The sequence below is a fragment of the Ambystoma mexicanum genome, chromosome 10, assembly GCF_040938575.1.
Source record: "Ambystoma mexicanum isolate Mex_15411 chromosome 10, UKY_AmexF1_1, whole genome shotgun sequence".
In the NCBI taxonomy this organism is placed as follows: Eukaryota; Metazoa; Chordata; class Amphibia; order Caudata; family Ambystomatidae; genus Ambystoma; species Ambystoma mexicanum.
Genome location: NC_090932.1, coordinates 88,904,260 through 88,924,463, shown reverse-complemented (window position 1 = coordinate 88,924,463; position 20,204 = coordinate 88,904,260). Strand labels below are relative to the sequence as shown.

The 20,204-nt window shown below is 46.7% G+C and overlaps 1 protein-coding gene across 2 annotated transcripts in view; it reads right to left on the bottom strand.

The window, feature by feature from the left end:
• Positions 1-20,204, bottom strand: part of NMUR1 (neuromedin U receptor 1) — a 545,957-nt gene that overhangs the window by 465,737 nt on the left and 60,016 nt on the right. The window lies entirely within an intron of this gene.

Here is a 20,204-nt window from a genome sequence, read left to right as displayed (position 1 = left end):
AGCGAGTGGGGTTTTCCTCTGGCGGAGGAGAAAACGATGGGGCCAACGCATGTTATCCAATTCCTAGGTATAGAAATTGACTCAAACAAGGGGAGGTGTTGGATCCCGGAGGACAAGGTGACAGAGCTGCTGAACACAATAAAGGAACTACAAGGAAGAAACAAAGCAACTGTGAGAGAATTGCAAGCGCTGGCAGGAAAACGGAACTTCGCAGGAATAGTCATACCGCAGGGGAAGGTGTTCCAGAGAAGTATCGAGCTGAAAACGAGAGGTGCTACCAAAGGGCACCACAGAGTCAGGCTAGGGGGAGGAATCAATAGAGATCTGGAAGTATGGGCAGAATTTCTGAAAAACATCAAAGGGGCGGTAATATGGCGCTCACCGGTGAACGAGGAAGGTAAAAGGGTGTTGTTCACTGATGCAGCAGGTGGCTTTGGTTTTGGCGCAATACTGGGAAAAAAATGGTGTGCAGGCAAGTGGCCAAAATCGTGACAAGTGGCGGAATGGACAAAGAACATAACGCTGCTGGAGCTCTTCCCGATATGGTTCGCGTTATGCGTACGGGGGGAAGAGCTGGGGAACAAGGAGTGGCAGTATGGTCAGATAACATGGCGGTGGTGCACGTGTTAAACAAAGGAAATGCGTCATGCACGATAGTATTAGAATTAATGAGGGCAATCACACTGGAAAGCCTAAAGATGAGTACATGCATAAAGGCGAGGCATATCGCTGGGGAAGAAAATGTGGTGGCTGATGCAATCTCTCGCTTTCAGTGGGAGAAATTCAGGGAGCTGAGACCGGACGCCGACAAGGAAAGAACGCCCACGCCGCGTAAGGCATGGGTCCCGTTGGAGGCACTAGAAAGGAATGCACGGTTGGCCACAAGGTCGACTCAAAAGAAGTGGGAGAAGAACAGAGAAAAGAAAGGGTCATCGACAAGCTGACCAGAAATGCCCTGACGTACAAAACGGGTAAGTAGTACAAAAAGCATGTGAAAGATGTGTTGGTGGAAACAGGTGTAAAAAAGGTGGAAAAAATGTCAACGGAAAATATTTGTGAATTTCTCGAAGGGGCATTTGCCAGAGGGAAAAAGAAAATCTGGGCAGCAGCGCACCTGGCGGCGGTGGCATATACCACAAAAGTGGCGGGCATACCGGACCCGACTGACAGCGCTAAGATCAAATACGCTATGAGGGGATGGGCGAAGTTAGAGGGGAAGAAACCAGATAGCAGAAGGAGGGTAAATTTTGGGAAATTGATAATTCTGTTAAAAGTGCTGCAAGACACATGCAGCAGCACGTACGAAACCGCGCTGTTCAGGGCAGCATTTGTGCTACCATACTATGGAGCTTTCAGAATAGGGGAACTGGTGGCCAGGAATACGGGGGCAGGAGACGGCCTGGCAAGGAAAGACATTAGTATGGGTATCAAGGGGATGTCTATAATGCTAAGGAAATCTAAGACAGACCAAATGGGGAAGGGGAGAGCAATAGATCTCAATTGCATCAGAGAAAAGGACCACTGTCCCAGATGCATCACCCAAGAATTCCTAGATCTGTGACCAGAGGTCGATGGACAGTTATTGATTCATAGGGACGGCAGCGCACTCAGCAGGTACCAGTTTCAGGCAGTATTAAAACAGGCGGTGGCAAAAGCAGGATGGGATCCAGCCGAATTTGGGACACACTCTTTCAGGATAGGGGCAGCAACCTCTGCGTGGGCAGGGGGCCTGGGAGCAAAGGGGGTGAGACGAATTGGGGGATGGAAGTCGCAATGTTTTAAAAAATACATAAGGGAGGAACTGATATGACACTTATCTCCCCCGTTTCCACAGAGGCCGGACCATACAAATCGACATGGATAGTGGGGCACTCTTTCGTGTCCCGGGCGGGCAGGTGGCTGGAAGAGGTGAAGCAAGGACTACATTTCAGGAACACAATTACGTCATGGTGGGGCCTCCTGGGGATGCACTGGGAGGACATCCACGACAGGCTGTCGGACCTGATAGCTTTCAGGGACCCCCCCGAGTACCTGGTTATACATCTCGGGGGGAACAACCTGGTGAGTACAAACAGGGGTAAATTACAAAGAAACATCTGCGAGTCACTGAATAGCATAGCCCGCAGCTGGTGGAAAACCGAGATTTTTATGTCAGAGATAATACCAAGAAGGGTCTGGTATGGGGCACAGAAGAGGCACGCAATTGAAACAGCCAGGAAGAAACTAAATAAATCAGTAGAAAAGTACTGCAAGAGCACAGACATGGCTTACACCGGAACAATCTGGACATGTTTCACTGGGAGGGGGTGCACCCATCAAAGGAAGGGATGGGGGGTTTTTCCAACAACATTTTTAGGGCACTCCAGGAACGGGGTTGTAGGTAAGCTGCTTTTGGGGGGGACCTGAGCGGGCGTAAGGAACACCCACTCAGGTGTGGCGGCATGTGCCCAGAAACGAAGGCTCAGGGATAACAAGGACTCAGGAGGAGCCTTGGGCAACTTCGGAACTGGACACAATGTGCTCAAAAGCATATGGCAGTGTAAATATTTTGTTGTGTTGTATTTTCTGTAAGAAAATAAAATGCCTACGGCCTACAACTTTTCCATACACATAAGTTGTCTGCGATTTATTACTTAGGTAGGGATCTGGTAAGAGAAGCAAAGTGAGCCCACACTACTCAGTCTATCCTAGATGGGAGCCCCACTAATGTCTCAATGCTTCAATGACACCCGCAGGAGACATGGCCGCAAGGCATGCAGTGATGCCAGGTCACCAGTGAAGGCATGCAGCACACAGCCACCCCCTGGGCCCCATAACAGATGTATGCCTCTGCGGGCCACGTGGGAGTCTTTGGAGAAATAGATGGAAAAGGGGCAGCTTAGTCGTGTCACGAAGTGCGTGCATCAAACCGTGCCTTGCTGAAAAGTCAAAGGTCGGTCTGCTGCCCCCTTCTGCTGCCAAAGTTAACCTCCTGCTACCCGGTGCCCCAATGGGACTCAGGGGATGCCCCATACATTGGCCTTCGCCTTTTATGTGTGCACGCAATAGCTGTAGTATATGTGATGTGTTATTCTGTTTGTGTTGTGTGGGTTTATACAAGGAAGAAACAAAGCAACTGTGAGAGAATTGCAAGCGCTGGCAGGAAAACGGAACTTCGCAGGAATAGTCATACCGCAGGGGAAGGTGTTCCAGAGAAGTATCGAGCTGAAAACGAGAGGTGCTACCAAAGGGCACCACAGAGTCAGGCTAGGGGGAGGAATCAATAGAGATCTGGAAGTATGGGCAGAATTTCTGAAAAACATCAAAGGGGCGGTAATATGGCGCTCACCGGTGAACGAGGAAGGTAAAAGGGTGTTGTTCACTGATGCAGCAGGTGGCTTTGGTTTTGGCGCAATACTGGGAAAAAAATGGTGTGCAGGCAAGTGGCCAAAATCGTGACAAGTGGCGGAATGGACAAAGAACATAACGCTGCTGGAGCTCTTCCCGATATGGTTCGCGTTATGCGTACGGGGGGAAGAGCTGGGGAACAAGGAGTGGCAGTATGGTCAGATAACATGGCGGTGGTGCACGTGTTAAACAAAGGAAATGCGTCATGCACGATAGTATTAGAATTAATGAGGGCAATCACACTGGAAAGCCTAAAGATGAGTACATGCATAAAGGCGAGGCATATCGCTGGGGAAGAAAATGTGGTGGCTGATGCAATCTCTCGCTTTCAGTGGGAGAAATTCAGGGAGCTGAGACCGGACGCCGACAAGGAAAGAACGCCCACGCCGCGTAAGGCATGGGTCCCGTTGGAGGCACTAGAAAGGAATGCACGGTTGGCCACAAGGTCGACTCAAAAGAAGTGGGAGAAGAACAGAGAAAAGAAAGGGTCATCGACAAGCTGACCAGAAATGCCCTGACGTACAAAACGGGTAAGTAGTACAAAAAGCATGTGAAAGATGTGTTGGTGGAAACAGGTGTAAAAAAGGTGGAAAAAATGTCAACGGAAAATATTTGTGAATTTCTCGAAGGGGCATTTGCCAGAGGGAAAAAGAAAATCTGGGCAGCAGCGCACCTGGCGGCGGTGGCATATACCACAAAAGTGGCGGGCATACCGGACCCGACTGACAGCGCTAAGATCAAATACGCTATGAGGGGATGGGCGAAGTTAGAGGGGAAGAAACCAGATAGCAGAAGGAGGGTAAATTTTGGGAAATTGATAATTCTGTTAAAAGTGCTGCAAGACACATGCAGCAGCACGTACGAAACCGCGCTGTTCAGGGCAGCATTTGTGCTACCATACTATGGAGCTTTCAGAATAGGGGAACTGGTGGCCAGGAATACGGGGGCAGGAGACGGCCTGGCAAGGAAAGACATTAGTATGGGTATCAAGGGGATGTCTATAATGCTAAGGAAATCTAAGACAGACCAAATGGGGAAGGGGAGAGCAATAGATCTCAATTGCATCAGAGAAAAGGACCACTGTCCCAGATGCATCACCCAAGAATTCCTAGATCTGTGACCAGAGGTCGATGGACAGTTATTGATTCATAGGGACGGCAGCGCACTCAGCAGGTACCAGTTTCAGGCAGTATTAAAACAGGCGGTGGCAAAAGCAGGATGGGATCCAGCCGAATTTGGGACACACTCTTTCAGGATAGGGGCAGCAACCTCTGCGTGGGCAGGGGGCCTGGGAGCAAAGGGGGTGAGACGAATTGGGGGATGGAAGTCGCAATGTTTTAAAAAATACATAAGGGAGGAACTGATATGACACTTATCTCCCCCGTTTCCACAGAGGCCGGACCATACAAATCGACATGGATAGTGGGGCACTCTTTCGTGTCCCGGGCGGGCAGGTGGCTGGAAGAGGTGAAGCAAGGACTACATTTCAGGAACACAATTACGTCATGGTGGGGCCTCCTGGGGATGCACTGGGAGGACATCCACGACAGGCTGTCGGACCTGATAGCTTTCAGGGACCCCCCCGAGTACCTGGTTATACATCTCGGGGGGAACAACCTGGTGAGTACAAACAGGGGTAAATTACAAAGAAACATCTGCGAGTCACTGAATAGCATAGCCCGCAGCTGGTGGAAAACCGAGATTTTTATGTCAGAGATAATACCAAGAAGGGTCTGGTATGGGGCACAGAAGAGGCACGCAATTGAAACAGCCAGGAAGAAACTAAATAAATCAGTAGAAAAGTACTGCAAGAGCACAGACATGGCTTACACCGGAACAATCTGGACATGTTTCACTGGGAGGGGGTGCACCCATCAAAGGAAGGGATGGGGGGTTTTTCCAACAACATTTTTAGGGCACTCCAGGAACGGGGTTGTAGGTAAGCTGCTTTTGGGGGGGACCTGAGCGGGCGTAAGGAACACCCACTCAGGTGTGGCGGCATGTGCCCAGAAACGAAGGCTCAGGGATAACAAGGACTCAGGAGGAGCCTTGGGCAACTTCGGAACTGGACACAATGTGCTCAAAAGCATATGGCAGTGTAAATATTTTGTTGTGTTGTATTTTCTGTAAGAAAATAAAATGCCTACGGCCTACAACTTTTCCATACACATAAGTTGTCTGCGATTTATTACTTAGGTAGGGATCTGGTAAGAGAAGCAAAGTGAGCCCACACTACTCAGTCTATCCTAGATGGGAGCCCCACTAATGTCTCAATGCTTCAATGACACCCGCAGGAGACATGGCCGCAAGGCATGCAGTGATGCCAGGTCACCAGTGAAGGCATGCAGCACACAGCCACCCCCTGGGCCCCATAACAGATGTATGCCTCTGCGGGCCACGTGGGAGTCTTTGGAGAAATAGATGGAAAAGGGGCAGCTTAGTCGTGTCACGAAGTGCGTGCATCAAACCGTGCCTTGCTGAAAAGTCAAAGGTCGGTCTGCTGCCCCCTTCTGCTGCCAAAGTTAACCTCCTGCTACCCGGTGCCCCAATGGGACTCAGGGGATGCCCCATACATTGGCCTTCGCCTTTTATGTGTGCACGCAATAGCTGTAGTATATGTGATGTGTTATTCTGTTTGTGTTGTGTGGGTTTATGCAGTATATGCGTGGGCCTGCTATCAGTTTATCAGATTTGTGTGAGGCCTTGGCAGTGCCGGCCCTAGGTCTGCCAGCACCATGTGCGCCACCCTCAAACCCCCACTCCCTCTCTCGCCCACCACAAGTGCAGAGCATCAGGGGGTTCAGTTCTGTTGTTCGGCTAAAAAATAGAACGGACCCCCCTGCTGTTCTTGTCAAATGTGTTTAAGGGCGCCTTGCCGCCAGCCCAGTGTCATGTAAATAGCGCCTATTGGACGCTGTTTACATGACATTGAGCTGGAGGCAAGGCGTCCTGCGCCATGGGTGGTCACTTGCACAGCAGCTGCACCCCGTGAGCGGATATTCACCAGGCTGGGCCTTGGTGCAGTTTGTCTGTATATTATGGACTCGATTCATGTTTGCACGGTTCAAAGTGACTTTGCACTGGTGAAAAGTGAGTTTGCACTGCCGAAAAAAACCCTGATTCATGGAACCGTGCAAATTGTATTTTTGCTGTGCAAAGTCATTTTGTACTGCAACAATGACTATGCAATGACTTTGCAATGCAAAAAAACACTTGGCACGGTTCAATGAATCAGGGTTTGTGTCGGCAGTGCAAAGTCACTTTTCAGCGATGCACAGTCACTTTGAACCGTGCACAACATTCAATGAATCGGGCCCTTAGTATGCACGTGGTACATGTTTTGCAGGGTGTGTGCATATGGGGGATGGAGCTGTGTGTAAATTTGTCTCTGAGTACGATATATTTCCTGGTGTGTGCTTGCAGTATATGCATGTGGGTGTGGTGTGGAGATTTGTTGCATCTGAATGCGCTATGCATCTGCATGTGTGGTATGTATTTCTGTAGTGTGTGTGTGTGTGTAATATGTGCATGTGTAGACGGTGCGATAGCTATGTTGTTTGCATGCATAGTATGTGCATGAATGTGTGTGCATGTGCTTGGTGGTATCCTTATGGGAACGTTTGGGTTTGCAAAATTGTGGAAGCCTCTCTCGTGAGAAAGAACACAAACAATGACGTCTTCTGTGGGATGGTTCCACTCAGGAGGGAATGCTACGTTGTGTTTATGTGTGCACGTGTGTGACATTGTCCACCGGTAGCGTGTATTTGTGCGTGTGTGTATTCGTGCTCATGTGTGTGGCGTACACATTCGGGTGTGAGTTGGCACGTTCCAATGTCCATGGCGCATATTCCTAGAGCCTCTGTGTTTATCAGCTGGAGCTCGCAGTCCAAGTTGCTGCCTACATGAAAAGTATCACCCTCAGTTCATTAGAAAGGATTAATGCGACCCCACACACTCTCCTGTTGTATACTGTGCTGCCAGTAAGCTGATGGGGGAGGGCGCACAGGAGGGGGGTGCAGCCTGCTCTCTCCATGCGGGGCCCACGGCGTCATCAGTAACTTGATTACAGGGGATTGATGATAAGAGTGAGGGTCTCTCCCCAGGCCAAGGTTATTGCATTCACTGAAAACACGTCCCCCCACAGAGAGTGGCACATGCAAAGTCGGCGCGTTCCACGCCATCAAACGGAAATGGACTGTGACGAGGTCATCCATTCTCTAGTAATGAATCTTGTAGCCCGTGACCTGGGCAATCTGCGGTCCTGAAATGGAGTGAGGGATTCGTGTCACTGGCATGACTGTGTTACAGCTACTCAGAGTGACTGACTGTGAACATGCCGCCGGGGTATGAATGAAATCGTTGGCCAGGTATGTTGTACAACATCTTCAATCAACCCTAGTCAATTTAGTCAATGGTGAGGGATCATGGGAGCCGTAGTCCGAAACATACAGATAGCTGTAGTTCGCAGACGTGACATAGTCTAAAGCCTCATGCCACAGAGTAGTGTGAGTACAATCAGTGTCCCACCCATCCCTAAGTTATTTAGTGCCATTATGTTGTGTTATTTTATGTAGTACACATGAGCTTGCACTGCCAACGGAGTCACCTGAGGACATTGCCAGCAGGTGTGTGATGTACCCAGTACCAGCTCTGGAGAAGGTTTGTTATGATAAGTGATATTGTGTAGCACAGCTTACAATACAAGTGCTTTGTTGATTCGTTTCATGGTGAGCTCTTTAAGCTAGCTGGGACATACTTAGGTCTTAAAGTGCTTATGGAAGATCTGTTGGTCCTGGATTTGACACAGAGAAAGAGGGAGTGTTCAAAAGACCAGATGCCCTCCTTCACCTTTTAGACCTGAAGGAAAGGGACACCTGAAGGGGTGCTCTGCTTTCCGGTGTTGACGGTGCTCAATTTCCTGGCGTGAGATGCCTATGCTCCCACTGTGAGGCAGTTGCTCAGGCCACAGCACTTCTACTTTGGGGCATATCCCCTTTTTGATTTCCCAAACCTCTAGCTCGGGATGCAATTCAGTGTTTGGAAGAGCCATGCAGTGGTGTCACTGAGCCATGGCAGGAACATTTTGGGTGATGATGCCCAGATCTGAGAGCGAGGGCATAATGTGCTAAATTAAGCAGCATATATTCAATGCTGATTGCTCGTGATTTGGGTTGGAAAAATGCCTAGAGGAGCGAGGGGAAGATTATAAAAATAATAAGGTCTACACCTGGAGGAACTGAGTCGAGCATGCAGAAACTCTTAAACCTAGCCTTAACCAGTCTCTTGTCCCTGTGGGGCCATCCTACACTCTTAAGCAAAGATTCAAAGGTGACCAACACAAATGTTCAAACCTATTCTTAGCAGGTCCTTTAGCCTTCTGACTAAAGCCCTGTGCTTCCAAACAGAAATGCTCCACGCCTTGGGCACGTTGAACTTCCACACACCTGTCATTTAAATGCCCAGCACTACTCTGCATGCAAACACACAGAGGATATTTTGGTAAGAAAGTATTCACAGTACTGAACTTTTCAGGGTATTTTATTTCTTAAGACCCCCCAAAGGTCTGTCGATTCTCCAGGCCTATACTGGGCCCTGTAGTTGCTTCTCCAGAAATCTCCAAGGTCTGTCCACACTCCAGATATACACAGGGCCCTGTAGTTCCTTCTGCAGACCTTTCTAAACTCTGTCCACTCTCCAGGCCTATAGTGGGCCTTGTAGTTCCTTCTCCAGACCTCTCCCATGTCTGTCTACTCTCCAGGCCTATTCAGGGTCCTGTAGTTCCTTCTCCAGATCTCTCCAAGGTCTGTCCACACTCCAGGCCTATACGGGGCCTTCTGTTCCTTCTGCAGACCTTTCTAAGGTCTGTCCACTCTCCAGGCCTATATGGGGCCCTGCAGTTCCTTCTCCAGACCTCTCCAAGGTCTGTCCACACTCCAGGCCTATACAGGGGCCTTCTGTTCCTTCTGCAGACATTCGTAGACTGTCTACTTGCCAAGCCTATACAGAGCTCTGTAGTTCCTTCTCCAGACATCTCCAAGGTTGTTGTTTTCTCTCGACCTTTCCACAGTCTGTCTTGGTTTCTCCTCTGTATGGTTTTCTTCTAGGGAAGGGTACTCATTGCTTGTGTCTGGTCAGTGGCTTCCTTCAGCCAACCACAGACTCAGTTGTACTTCTGAAAACAACTATCAAACATGCACCCCTACGCAGTCCCCTCCAGAGAGGGTTCCGCTAGATTTTCCCACAGTTCTGTGTCTTCTCTAGATCTCTCTGCAGTCTTTTGACGTCTTTGTGCCCTCTTTCCTCAAAAGTGGTATGCACTTGGCAATCCCCTCCAGGGGTGCTCGCAGTTCTGACCTCTGAACAGTCTCTTGGTTTCTCTAGATTATCTCCACGGTCTCTTCCTCTTCTCAGCACAATATTCCTTTTCTTATCGCAAGTTTCTATCAGAACTCTCCACCATCTCTGGGTGCAGATATCTGTAAGATCGTTCCAGTCTATTCTTCTGCTCCTCAGCACAAAGTGCTCTTAGACCCCTCCACAGTCTTCTGTCTTTGCACACTATGCCCATTAGATATAAATAGCAATACTCAGCCTTAAAACAGGGTCCTTTTCAGGTAGATAATGTTGTAACCCTTCTGCCAGGTCACCCCTTCTTCAGCTCAAGGTTCTCGTGAACGAGCACGGTCCTCTTCCCTTCATGCGTCTGTGGTGGAACCTTGCTCTGGAATCTTCTTTCTGTATATCACTGGTCCTCGTGCTGTGCTCTGTCTTGTGTCTGTTACTTCAGCGCAGGTAGCGCACCCCTCCTGGATGCAGTGCAGGGAGCAGGGTGTAGCACATGTGCCTGTTCCCGCCTTAGTTGATTTCCCTGTGCCTTTGTTCTATATCTGGGTTGGAGTGTTTTTTCTAAACTGGCCAGGGATTGGTCTCTTCAATGGGCGACCTGGCTCAGGTTCATTGATTGGTTCTTGCTCCATTGGTTTAATAATAGGGTTGTCGTACCCTGGCTGCAACTCTTTTAGTATTAAGATCTAAAGTACCTCTACGATGTTCAATTGCCACCTTCAAAGCTTTAAATATGTGCCATGTTAGAGTTACCTTTGAGTGAGCTTGCAGGGCCGCTGTCTCCGCAGCCACCTGGGCCTGCTGGATAAGTGTGCATGGTGTTCCCGCCTGACCCCCCGCTGCCAAAGTGGTCTGAAATATACCTTTGCTTCACATATGCTTATATGTGGAATTCACCAAATATTTGCTCATTGTATATGTGTTGCCCTCTCTATGTCTCTCACTGTTTATTTGTCTCACTGCATCAGTATTATCTTCTCTACTAGATCCTATTGCCTGGCTATTTATGCCTCTCTCTTTTTTTGTTTATCTCACGTGTCTGTTTCATTGTCTTTTTGTGTAACTCTGTCGCTCAAGGCATCTTTTTTTTTTCTCTGTCCCTTGGTCTCATTTGTGTCAGTCTCTCTCACTCTCTCACTGTCCTTTTTTTATAACTGCCTGTTTGTGCTTTTGTGTCATTCATCTCTCACTATTTGTGCCCCTCTCTTTGTCACTATTTTTTATTTGTTACCCACTGTGTCTTGTTGCCTATTTTTCTCACTGTCTCCATGTCTCCTTGTTTATTTGTGTTATTCTCAGTCTCACTGTCTATTCATATATGTGCCTCATTGTCTATTTGCCTTATTGTCTGTCTCGCTATTTGTGTCCCTCTCTTTGTCACTGTCTGTTTCTTTCATTGTCTTTTTTCACTGTGTCTTGTTGCCTATTTTTCTCACTGTCTCTACGGCTCATTGTTTATTTGTGTTATTCTTGGTCTCAATGTCTATTTACATCTTTGCCTCATTGGGCCTCAAGACAAGTTTGCCGGTCCGGAAATAAGGGTGCCGGTAAGCTCAGCGGCACCCTTGTTTCTGGACCAGCAAACTACGTGTTTTTGCCTGCCAGAGCCGCTGTGCCCGACAGGTCTGACCCTGCCGGCATACCTGCCTACATTTGAAAATCAAAATTCCTGAGATGTATGCCCCGCCCACAGCCACACAAGAATCTGCCCATTTGCACACGGCTACGCCACACGCCCCGCCCACCTGTCAAAAAGATAAACTCGGTTGTTGTAGCCTTCAGTTAGCTTACTATAGCATTGCAAATAATTCATTCAATGCTATAGTAAGCAAAATGAAGGCAGCGACAACACCGAAATAATAGTTCTTTCAATCCATGTCATTGGATTGAAAGCAGCATTATTTCGGCAGCGCCGCCGCCTTCATTTTGCTTACTATAGCATTGAATGAATGATTTTCAGTGCTGTGGTAAGCAAAATGAACGTAGCACCACCGTCGTAATAATACTGCTTTTAATCCAATGACATGGATTGAAAGCACTATTATTATAGTGTTGCAGGCAGTGGGTACGAACATTTCGCGCCGTTTCCGGGTCCCGTCATATTCTCCACCTGATTGGCAACTGGCGGCAGCCAATCAGGTGGAGAATATGAGGGGACCGGGAAAGAATCTCAACATTTCTGAGATTCAAGGGACTTTTCCGGAGACCCGGAGAAAGGCTTAAAATTCCGGAGTCTCTGGAAAAATTCCGGAGGTTAGGCAGGTATGCCTGTAGGGCGCAGCGGTCACGGTAAGCAAAACCCATCACGGAAGCACCAGCACCGTTAGCAATGGTGCCGGTGCTTCCATGGATAGGAATAGGGATAAACAAATTTACAGGCGCCTGACTTCCTGTGTGCCGGACTCGTAATGCGCCGGTGGCACCGGGCAGGCGCCGGTAAATTTGTATGGGTCCGGTAGCAACCTTCCGGTCGCACCAGCAGGGTTACTAGTGTATATGTGTAATAAGGCCCATTGTCTATTTGTGACAATGTCTGTCTCACCGTCCCATTTGCCTCATTGTGCGTTTGTGCCATTCTGTGTCTCGCTATTTGTGTCCCTCTCTTTGTCACTGTCTGTTTCTTTTGGTTGTTGTTTTTTTTTCACTGTGTCTTGTTGCCTATTTTTCTCACTGTCTCAATGGCTCATTGATTATTTCTGTTGTTCTATGTCTCACTGTCTATTTGCTGCGGCATATAGGATTGGCCAATAACAACGGACAGGATACACAAAGCCCCAAAAGTGTTCATAAAGGGCCATGGGACCTGCCAGAACGCCTTTATAATTAATTGTCTGTATCAAATGATGCAAGTGAAACGATGTGACACGACCCACCTGGCTGCAGTGGGTGTATCTTGTGCTTTTGACCTGATGGACGGAAATCGCTCATGGTTCAAATTGTGGAACTGGGGGATACCAGAGGGACTTTTGCAACTGCTTATGCGGCTTCATGTAAACTCGAATGTGCAGGTGCGCCTAAATCAGGAAGGGGCTCTCACCCAAAAGATTTCTGCTCGGAATGGACTGAGGCACGCTGCTTTTTGGCCCCCTGCCTTTTTAATCTTTATGTTTCTGCTGAAGTGACTGTCTCTAGGCAGTTGCATTTGCCCCACCCAGGATTGGAACCCTTGGCATTAAATGGCTGGCTTATGCAGATGATTTTATACTCGTAGACTGTGCCAGTGTGAGGCTACGAGAACGTCTAGTTGCACTTAGAAAATACGCAAGAGAACGTTATCTAAAAATCAATTTAAATAAAGATGAAAGTGATGGCCATGACTATCACAAAAGAGTGAATATTAAAATAATGTGTAATAGAAGGTGTGACATTGGAGAAGGTGGAACACCTGGTCTACTTGGGATTCTCACTGTCTAATAAGTCAGATAAGCCTTAAATTAAGGAGTTATTCATGCAAAAACGAACTGGGCTCATCAAACAGATGAAATATATAAAAGAAAATAAGTAATGCGAGTATACGCTGTTGCCATTAATCAAGTTGTATGTGGGGAAATGCGTTACTACATCAATGTATGGAGTTGAATCATATTCGGAGAGGGTATTGGAGTATATGAACACCTTAGAGGAAATGGCATGGAGGAGAGTTTTGAGTGTTTCAAATGCGGTGCCCACTGTTGCCATTAGATTTGAATTGGGTACTCATTAAAATCAAACTGACAGTGGAGAGTACTATCATTATATTGCAAAATGCTCTGTCCCACCATGATTACTATCTACCATGACCTCAGTCATTTATTTGCATTTTTAAAGCGCTCACACAGCCCAGGGGCATCGAGACGCTGTTACAGGAATATGTCTCAGGTGCATATTTATAATGCGCGTATTACCCAGAGGTTTCTAAGCGCAGACCCGGGGGTCGAACCTGTGTTGTGTCGTGTCATCTTGTTTCCAAGGGGACAATCAAACGATAATGAAACAATGAAGGTGTTACAAGATTTTACTATAAAATAATTATTTTTATTGGTTATTTATAACGCACTTGATACCGAAGAGGTTTCTACGGGCAGACCCAGGATTCAAACCTGTGTTGCTGTGCGTTGGCTTGCTTCCAAGACGAGCACATTGCCACTGAGCTATAGTACCCGTACAAATCTAACAGAATATTGGTTCATTGTAATTTGACCAAAATAGACTTAATTAGTGATCCATCAAAGGTCAACATTTTTTGTACCTGAATGATTGGTGCCATACTTCACCAGCTTTGGAAGGGCACGTGGGCTTGAGACAACTTGAAGGGGAGCATAAGAACTTGGGTGAATTAGCAACATACTTGAAACTGAGTATAAATCCTAAGGAAAGGCGTGGATTTATGAGGTTTAGATGGAACCTCCACCATGCAGGAAAAGTATCCCTGAGACAAAAAGAAATAACCAAAGAAGAGGCCAACTGTAGGTACTGCAAAGATGGGGAAACATTAGAGACCTTGGAACATCTCCTGGTCTCTTGCCCATCACGGATTGAAAGGAGATCAGTGCATTTCCCTAAATGGTTAGAACATGGGGATTCAGTGGACAGGACTGAACTTTGGCATGCATGTCTCAGGGGCTACTTACCCTCCATGGTTGGCGCAGTGGCACATTTTTTTAGATCATTATGCTTGCAACACTGCGGGGCGGATTGCCGGTTGGTCACGAGGCAACAGCAGATAGTATAAAGAATGTAACACAGGGTAAGTGGTATGGAGGTTTTGTATTTGATTCGCTACTTGCATTTGATGGATGAGTTGGAATGACTTGAATTGTATTCACATTTTTGCACATGATACTATTGCATTTTCTCAAATGCTGTTTTGCACCCTTTCGAGATTTGCACATTTCTACATAATTGTTTTAACCGTATGTATTTTACTATGGTTAATCAGATCCTTGCACGTTCCTACACGATTGTGCTGTACATTGTATGCTGTATTACTTGGACAGATTTGTTTTTAGTAGAGGAATAGACCTGGGGCATGGGAAGCCCATTTTTATTATATTGCTATATGGACAACAAGAGCAATGTTATGGAGTTTTCTCCTTCTTTCTTTCCTTTCTCTTTGAGTACCCTTATATGGAAATCACATTATTGTAATGATACTGTTATGTATTGTTAAGGTTGACTGTTTTGTTTAACCAATACACAGGAAAAATGTCTATTTGTATCTCTGCCTTGTTGTCTATTTTTGTTGTTCTCTGTCTCACAGTCTATTTGTAACTTTGCCTCATTGTCTATTTGCGTCATTGTCTGTCTCGCTATTTGTGTCCCTCTTTTTGTCACTGTTTGTTTCTTTTGTTGTCTTTTTTCACTGTGTCTTGTTGCCTATTTTTCTCAGCGTCTCTGTGGCTCATTGTTTGTTGTGTTGTTCTCTGCCTTGCCATCTATTTGTATCTGCCTTGTTGTCTATTTGTGTTATTCTCTGTCTCACTGTCTATTTGTATCTTTGCCTCATTGTCTATTTGCGTCAATGTCTGTCTCGCGATTTGTGTCCCTCTCTTTGTCACAGTTTGTTTCGTTCGTTGTCATGTTTCACTGTGTCTTGTTGCCTGTTTTTCTCAGCGTCTCTGTGGCTCATTGCTTGTTGTGTTGTTCTCTGCCTTGCCATCTATTTGTAACTCTGCCTTGTTGTCTCTTTGTGTTATTCTCTGTCTCACTGTCTATGTGTACCTTTGCCTCATTGTCTATATGCGTCATTGTCTGTCTCGCTATATGTGTCTCTCTCTTTGTCACTGTTTATTTCTTTCGTTGTCTTTTTTCACTTTGTCTTGTTGCCTATTTTTCTCAGTGTCTCTGTGGCTCATTGTTTGTTGTGTTGTTCTCTGCCTTGTTATCTATTTGTATCTCTGCCTTGTTGTCTATTTGTGTCATTCTCTGTCTCACTGTTTGTGTCCCTCTCTTTTTCACTGTCTGCTTCTTTCATTGTCTTTTTTCACTTTATCTTGCTGCCTTTTTTTCACTGTCTCTGTGGCTCATTGTTTATTTGTGTTATTCTCTGTCTCACTGTATATTTGTATCTTTGCCTCATTGTCTATTTGTGTCATTCTCTGTCTCGCTATTTGTGTCACTGTTTCTTTCATTGTCTTTTTTTCACTCTGTCTTGTTGCCTATTTTTCTCACTATCTCCATGGCTCATTGTGTATTTGTGTTATTCTCTGCCTCGCTATTTCTGTCCCTCTCTTTGTCACTGTCTATTTTGTTGTCTTTTTTTCCACTGTGTCTTGTTGCCTATTTTTCTCACGGTCTCTATGGCTCGTTGTTTATGTTTGTTATTCTCTGTCTCACTCTCTATTTGTATCTTTGTGTCATTGTCTATTTGTGCCATTATCTGTCTCACCCTCTATTTGTATCTTTGCGTAGTCTATTTGTGTCATTCTCTGTCTCACTGTGTGTGTCACACTCTCTGTCACTGTCTGTTTATTTCATGTCTTTTTTTCACTGTATCTTGTTCACTCTTTTTCTTATTATCTGTGTGGTTCATTGTTTGTGTTATTCTCTGTCTCACTGTCTATTTGTATCTTTGTTTTGTTGTCCCTCTCTTTCTCACTGACCATTTATCTCACTGTGTCCTTTATTGTCATGCTCCTCTCTGTCTCGCTACCTATTTTCTCAATGTCTCTTTGACTCACTATTTGTGTCCATCTGTTTGCTCTTTGCCTCTCACACTCACTGTCTTTTGTTCTCTCCTCATCATTATCGCTCTCGTCTCTTTTCCACTTCTTACCCTCTTTCTTTTCCACGTTCAGTTGTTCTCGTTTCCACACACTTTTCTCACTCGCTGTATGTCTGTCTTTTCAATGGAGCCTCAGCACGTGGCACCAGGATCCGGTGAGTTCCTTGAGATAGCAAGACGCAAAGGCTGCAAGTTGCAGCTCATTCTAAAGAGCTGCATTGAAGATTTTCCATCAGAGAAAATTGATTTTCTAAGTCATGAATATTTTTTTTTTTTATTTGAATTTTTATAAAGCACTGACTCTACCCAAAGGGTCGCAGAGCACCTTACAAAGGTCAAAGGGGTGGGTGGGGGGGTGAAAAAGATGTTACAATGTTAGAGGATAGGATGATTAGGAGAGGAAAAGGAAAGTAGAGGAAGTGATCTGGCTGGACTTGGTGAGGCAAAGAAGTATATTTTAAGGGTTTTGCAGAAGGTGAGGGTGGCTGATGTGGCACAGATATGGGATGGGAGGGTGTTAAAGGCTCTGGGTGTCCATTGGTTGAAGGCTTCTTTGTGAGAAGGTTAGCTTGCAGAGTGGGATATGGGATGGGAGGGTGTTAAAGGCTCTGGGTGTCCATTGGTTGAGGCTTCTTTGTGAGAAGGTTAGCTTGCAGAGTGGGATATGGGATGGGAGGGTGTTAAAGGCTCTGGGTGTCCATTGGTTGAAGGCTTCTTGTGTGAAGGTTAGCTTGCAGAGTGGGATATGGGATGGGAGGGTGTTAAAGGCTCTGGGTGTCCATTGGTTGAAGGCTTCTTTGTGTGAAGGTTAGTTTGCAGAGTTGGATATGGGATGGGAGGGTGTTAAAGGCTCTGGGTGTCCATTGGTTGAGGCTTCTTTGTGAGAAGGTTAGCTTGCAGAGTGGGATATGGGATGGGAGGGTGTTAAAGGCTCTGGGTGTCCATTGGTTGAAGGCTTCTTGTGTGAAGGTTAGCTTGCAGAGTGGGGTATGGGATGGGAGGGTGTTAAAGGCTCTGGGTGCCCATTGGTGAAGGCTTCTTTGTGAGAAGGTTAGCTTGCAGAGTGGGATATGGGATGGGAGGGTGTTAAAGGCTCTGGGTGCCCATTGGTTGAAGGCTTCTTTGTGAGAAGGTTAGCTTGCAGAGTGGGATATGGGATGGGAGGGTGTTAAAGGCTCTGGGTGCCCATTGGTTGAAGGCTTGCTTTGTGTGAAGGTTAGTTTGCAGGGTGGAATGTGTGGGGGATGTTGATAATCTTGTCTGGTGTTTGTGTGGGTGATGGCTCTCAGATTCTTCTGAAAGTAGAATGGATGGCCTTGTATATGATGCAGAGTCCTTTGAAAGCAATTATCTAGGGTTTGGGAGTGAGTGGGAGTGAGTGGATCCTTGGAGGGAGCTGGCGTGATGTGTGACTGTCTAGGTAGCTGTAGAATGAGTCTTGCTGCTGCATTCTGAATGGCAGGGGGATGCGGGTGCTGCTCGGCAGTCCAGTGAGGATAGCATTTTCAAAGTCCAGCTTGGAGAGAACCAGTGCTTGGACAGCGGTACAGATGTCGTCAAGAGGAAGGATGTGTCTGATCTTGCGTAGTTGCATGTTTTTGTGACAGCAGATATGTGCTGTGTTAAGGTTAGGCGGGGTTGATGGTGAAGCCTAGGGACCTGGGAGATATGTGTGGGTTGTCCGTAGTGAGTTCTTTGATCTAGGGGTTGAGATCAAATTAGCACCAACGGGCAGATGAGGAGATGCTCGGTTTTGGGTGGGTTGAGTTTGAGGAAGTGAATGGGCATTCAGTTGATGATGGTAGAGTGACTGTTTCAGAGGGAGTGGAGTAATTAGGAGAAGGTAATTTGGACGTATAATGCGTGTTGTCTGAATACTGGTGAAAGGGGATGTTGTGGGTGCTAAAAGTCTTCCCGAGGCATTCAACACATGCTTTGAAATGGAAGGGAGATGGGGCATATTTTACAGGGTGGAATTTGATCTATAAGGGGTCATGTAGACTGAGTGTGTTCTGTCGGTGAGGACGTTTAGGAGGATGATGAGGTCAATAGAGGCGGACGGTGAGGAGAGGTCAAGGAGGACTGACACGGCTCTGTCTCCTTTGCCAGTGATGTTATGGATGTTGTGGAGGTCATCAAGGATGCAAAGTTCTGAAGTCCCCACACTGTCGCTAGGTTGGAAACCTGATTGAAAGGGGTTGAGGATTTGTTTTGTCATGATGTGTTTTTACGTTTGGCTTGTGGCACAAAGTGTATCTCTGGTGAGATGTGGCAGGATTGTGCTGGGACGGTAGTTTTTAAAAAGTGCAGGATCGATGGATGCTTTATTGGGGAGGAAGGAGGTTTGTCCTGCTTGGGGTGCTGAGAGGATGGTGCCATATGAGAGAAAGGAGTTGATGATGTTGACCCAGTGTGCAGCCATTTAAGGCTAATAGCTTGCCTGGCAGAGCCTTCTCATTCAGAGACTCGAAGCACTGTCTGCTGTAAGGGCCCTTGACTCGCTTGATGGATGGCCGCATGAGCGCGAAGGCAGACCAGATTGGTTGGCTCTCCTTTTGTTTTCTTCTGTATGAAAGAAAGAGAAGAATGCAGTGGTGAAGTGGCTGATGGAGAAGGGAGGAAGCAAGGAGCGCATCTTCCCACAGTGAAATGCCGGGCTATTATGCAAGTCTATGCAAAAAGGACGAGCATACTCGTTAATAGTGGTATGATTTAATGAATTTGTAACATCATGCACAGCATTGCATATTTGAATACCTGCACTCTACTGGAGCTTGGAAAAGCATGGGCACTTAATATGATACACAATTTGAAGTGCTGCTACTGAGAGGCAGCGAATACCTTAAAGTACAACCCATACAATACATCCTACGGGTCAGGAATGTGGGAGGGGAGTAAGGAATAAAGCCCCCCATGATGTTTGTTTGTTTGTTTATTGAATTTCTAATGCGCACCAGACCCTGAAGTAGCAGGGCGCAGAAAGGATATACTAGATGTGCTGGTAGATATGCCTCTGTGTGCAACTAGTATGTTATATCACGTTATCAAGAATTTGCAGAGCAAACACTTACAGCGAAAAAGAGAACATGTACAGTATGATTAAAAAGAAACACCATTAATGGCAGACCAGATGGCTACAGGTAGATGTGTTTTTAGCAGTTTGCCAAATGCCATTTGGTCATATGTCACCTTTAGGCAAACAGGTAGCTTACTCGCCCACCACTCAGCCAAGACTCTAATCTCAACCCTAATACTCAGCAAACAGGACTACTGCTCAACCATAATCCTCACCCCCCACCTACTCTTTCTCCTTTCAGAACAAAGTCCTCAACTTTGCCAAATATGCTCTTCATAACCTTCGCAGAATCTCCCCCAACTCCACATAAAGACACCAAGCTGGATATCTCCCCACACACAATCACTTCCTCTATAATCTACCCAGAGCCGCCCCCACCTCATCTGCAGACACCAAGCTGGATACCTCTACACTCACAATCCCTTCCTCTATAATCTACCCAGAGTAACACCAAGCCGGATGCCTGTCCATACGCAATCACTACAGCTTTATGCACAATCACTCCCTCTATAATCTACCCAGAGCCTCCTCCACCTCCACCTACAGACACCACGCTGGATGCCTCTCCATGCACAATCACTCCCTCTATAATCTACCCAGAGCCTCCCCCGCCTCACCTACAGACACCAAGCTGGATGCCTCTCCATGCACAATCACTCCCTCTATAATCTTCCCAGTGCCTACCCCGCCTCC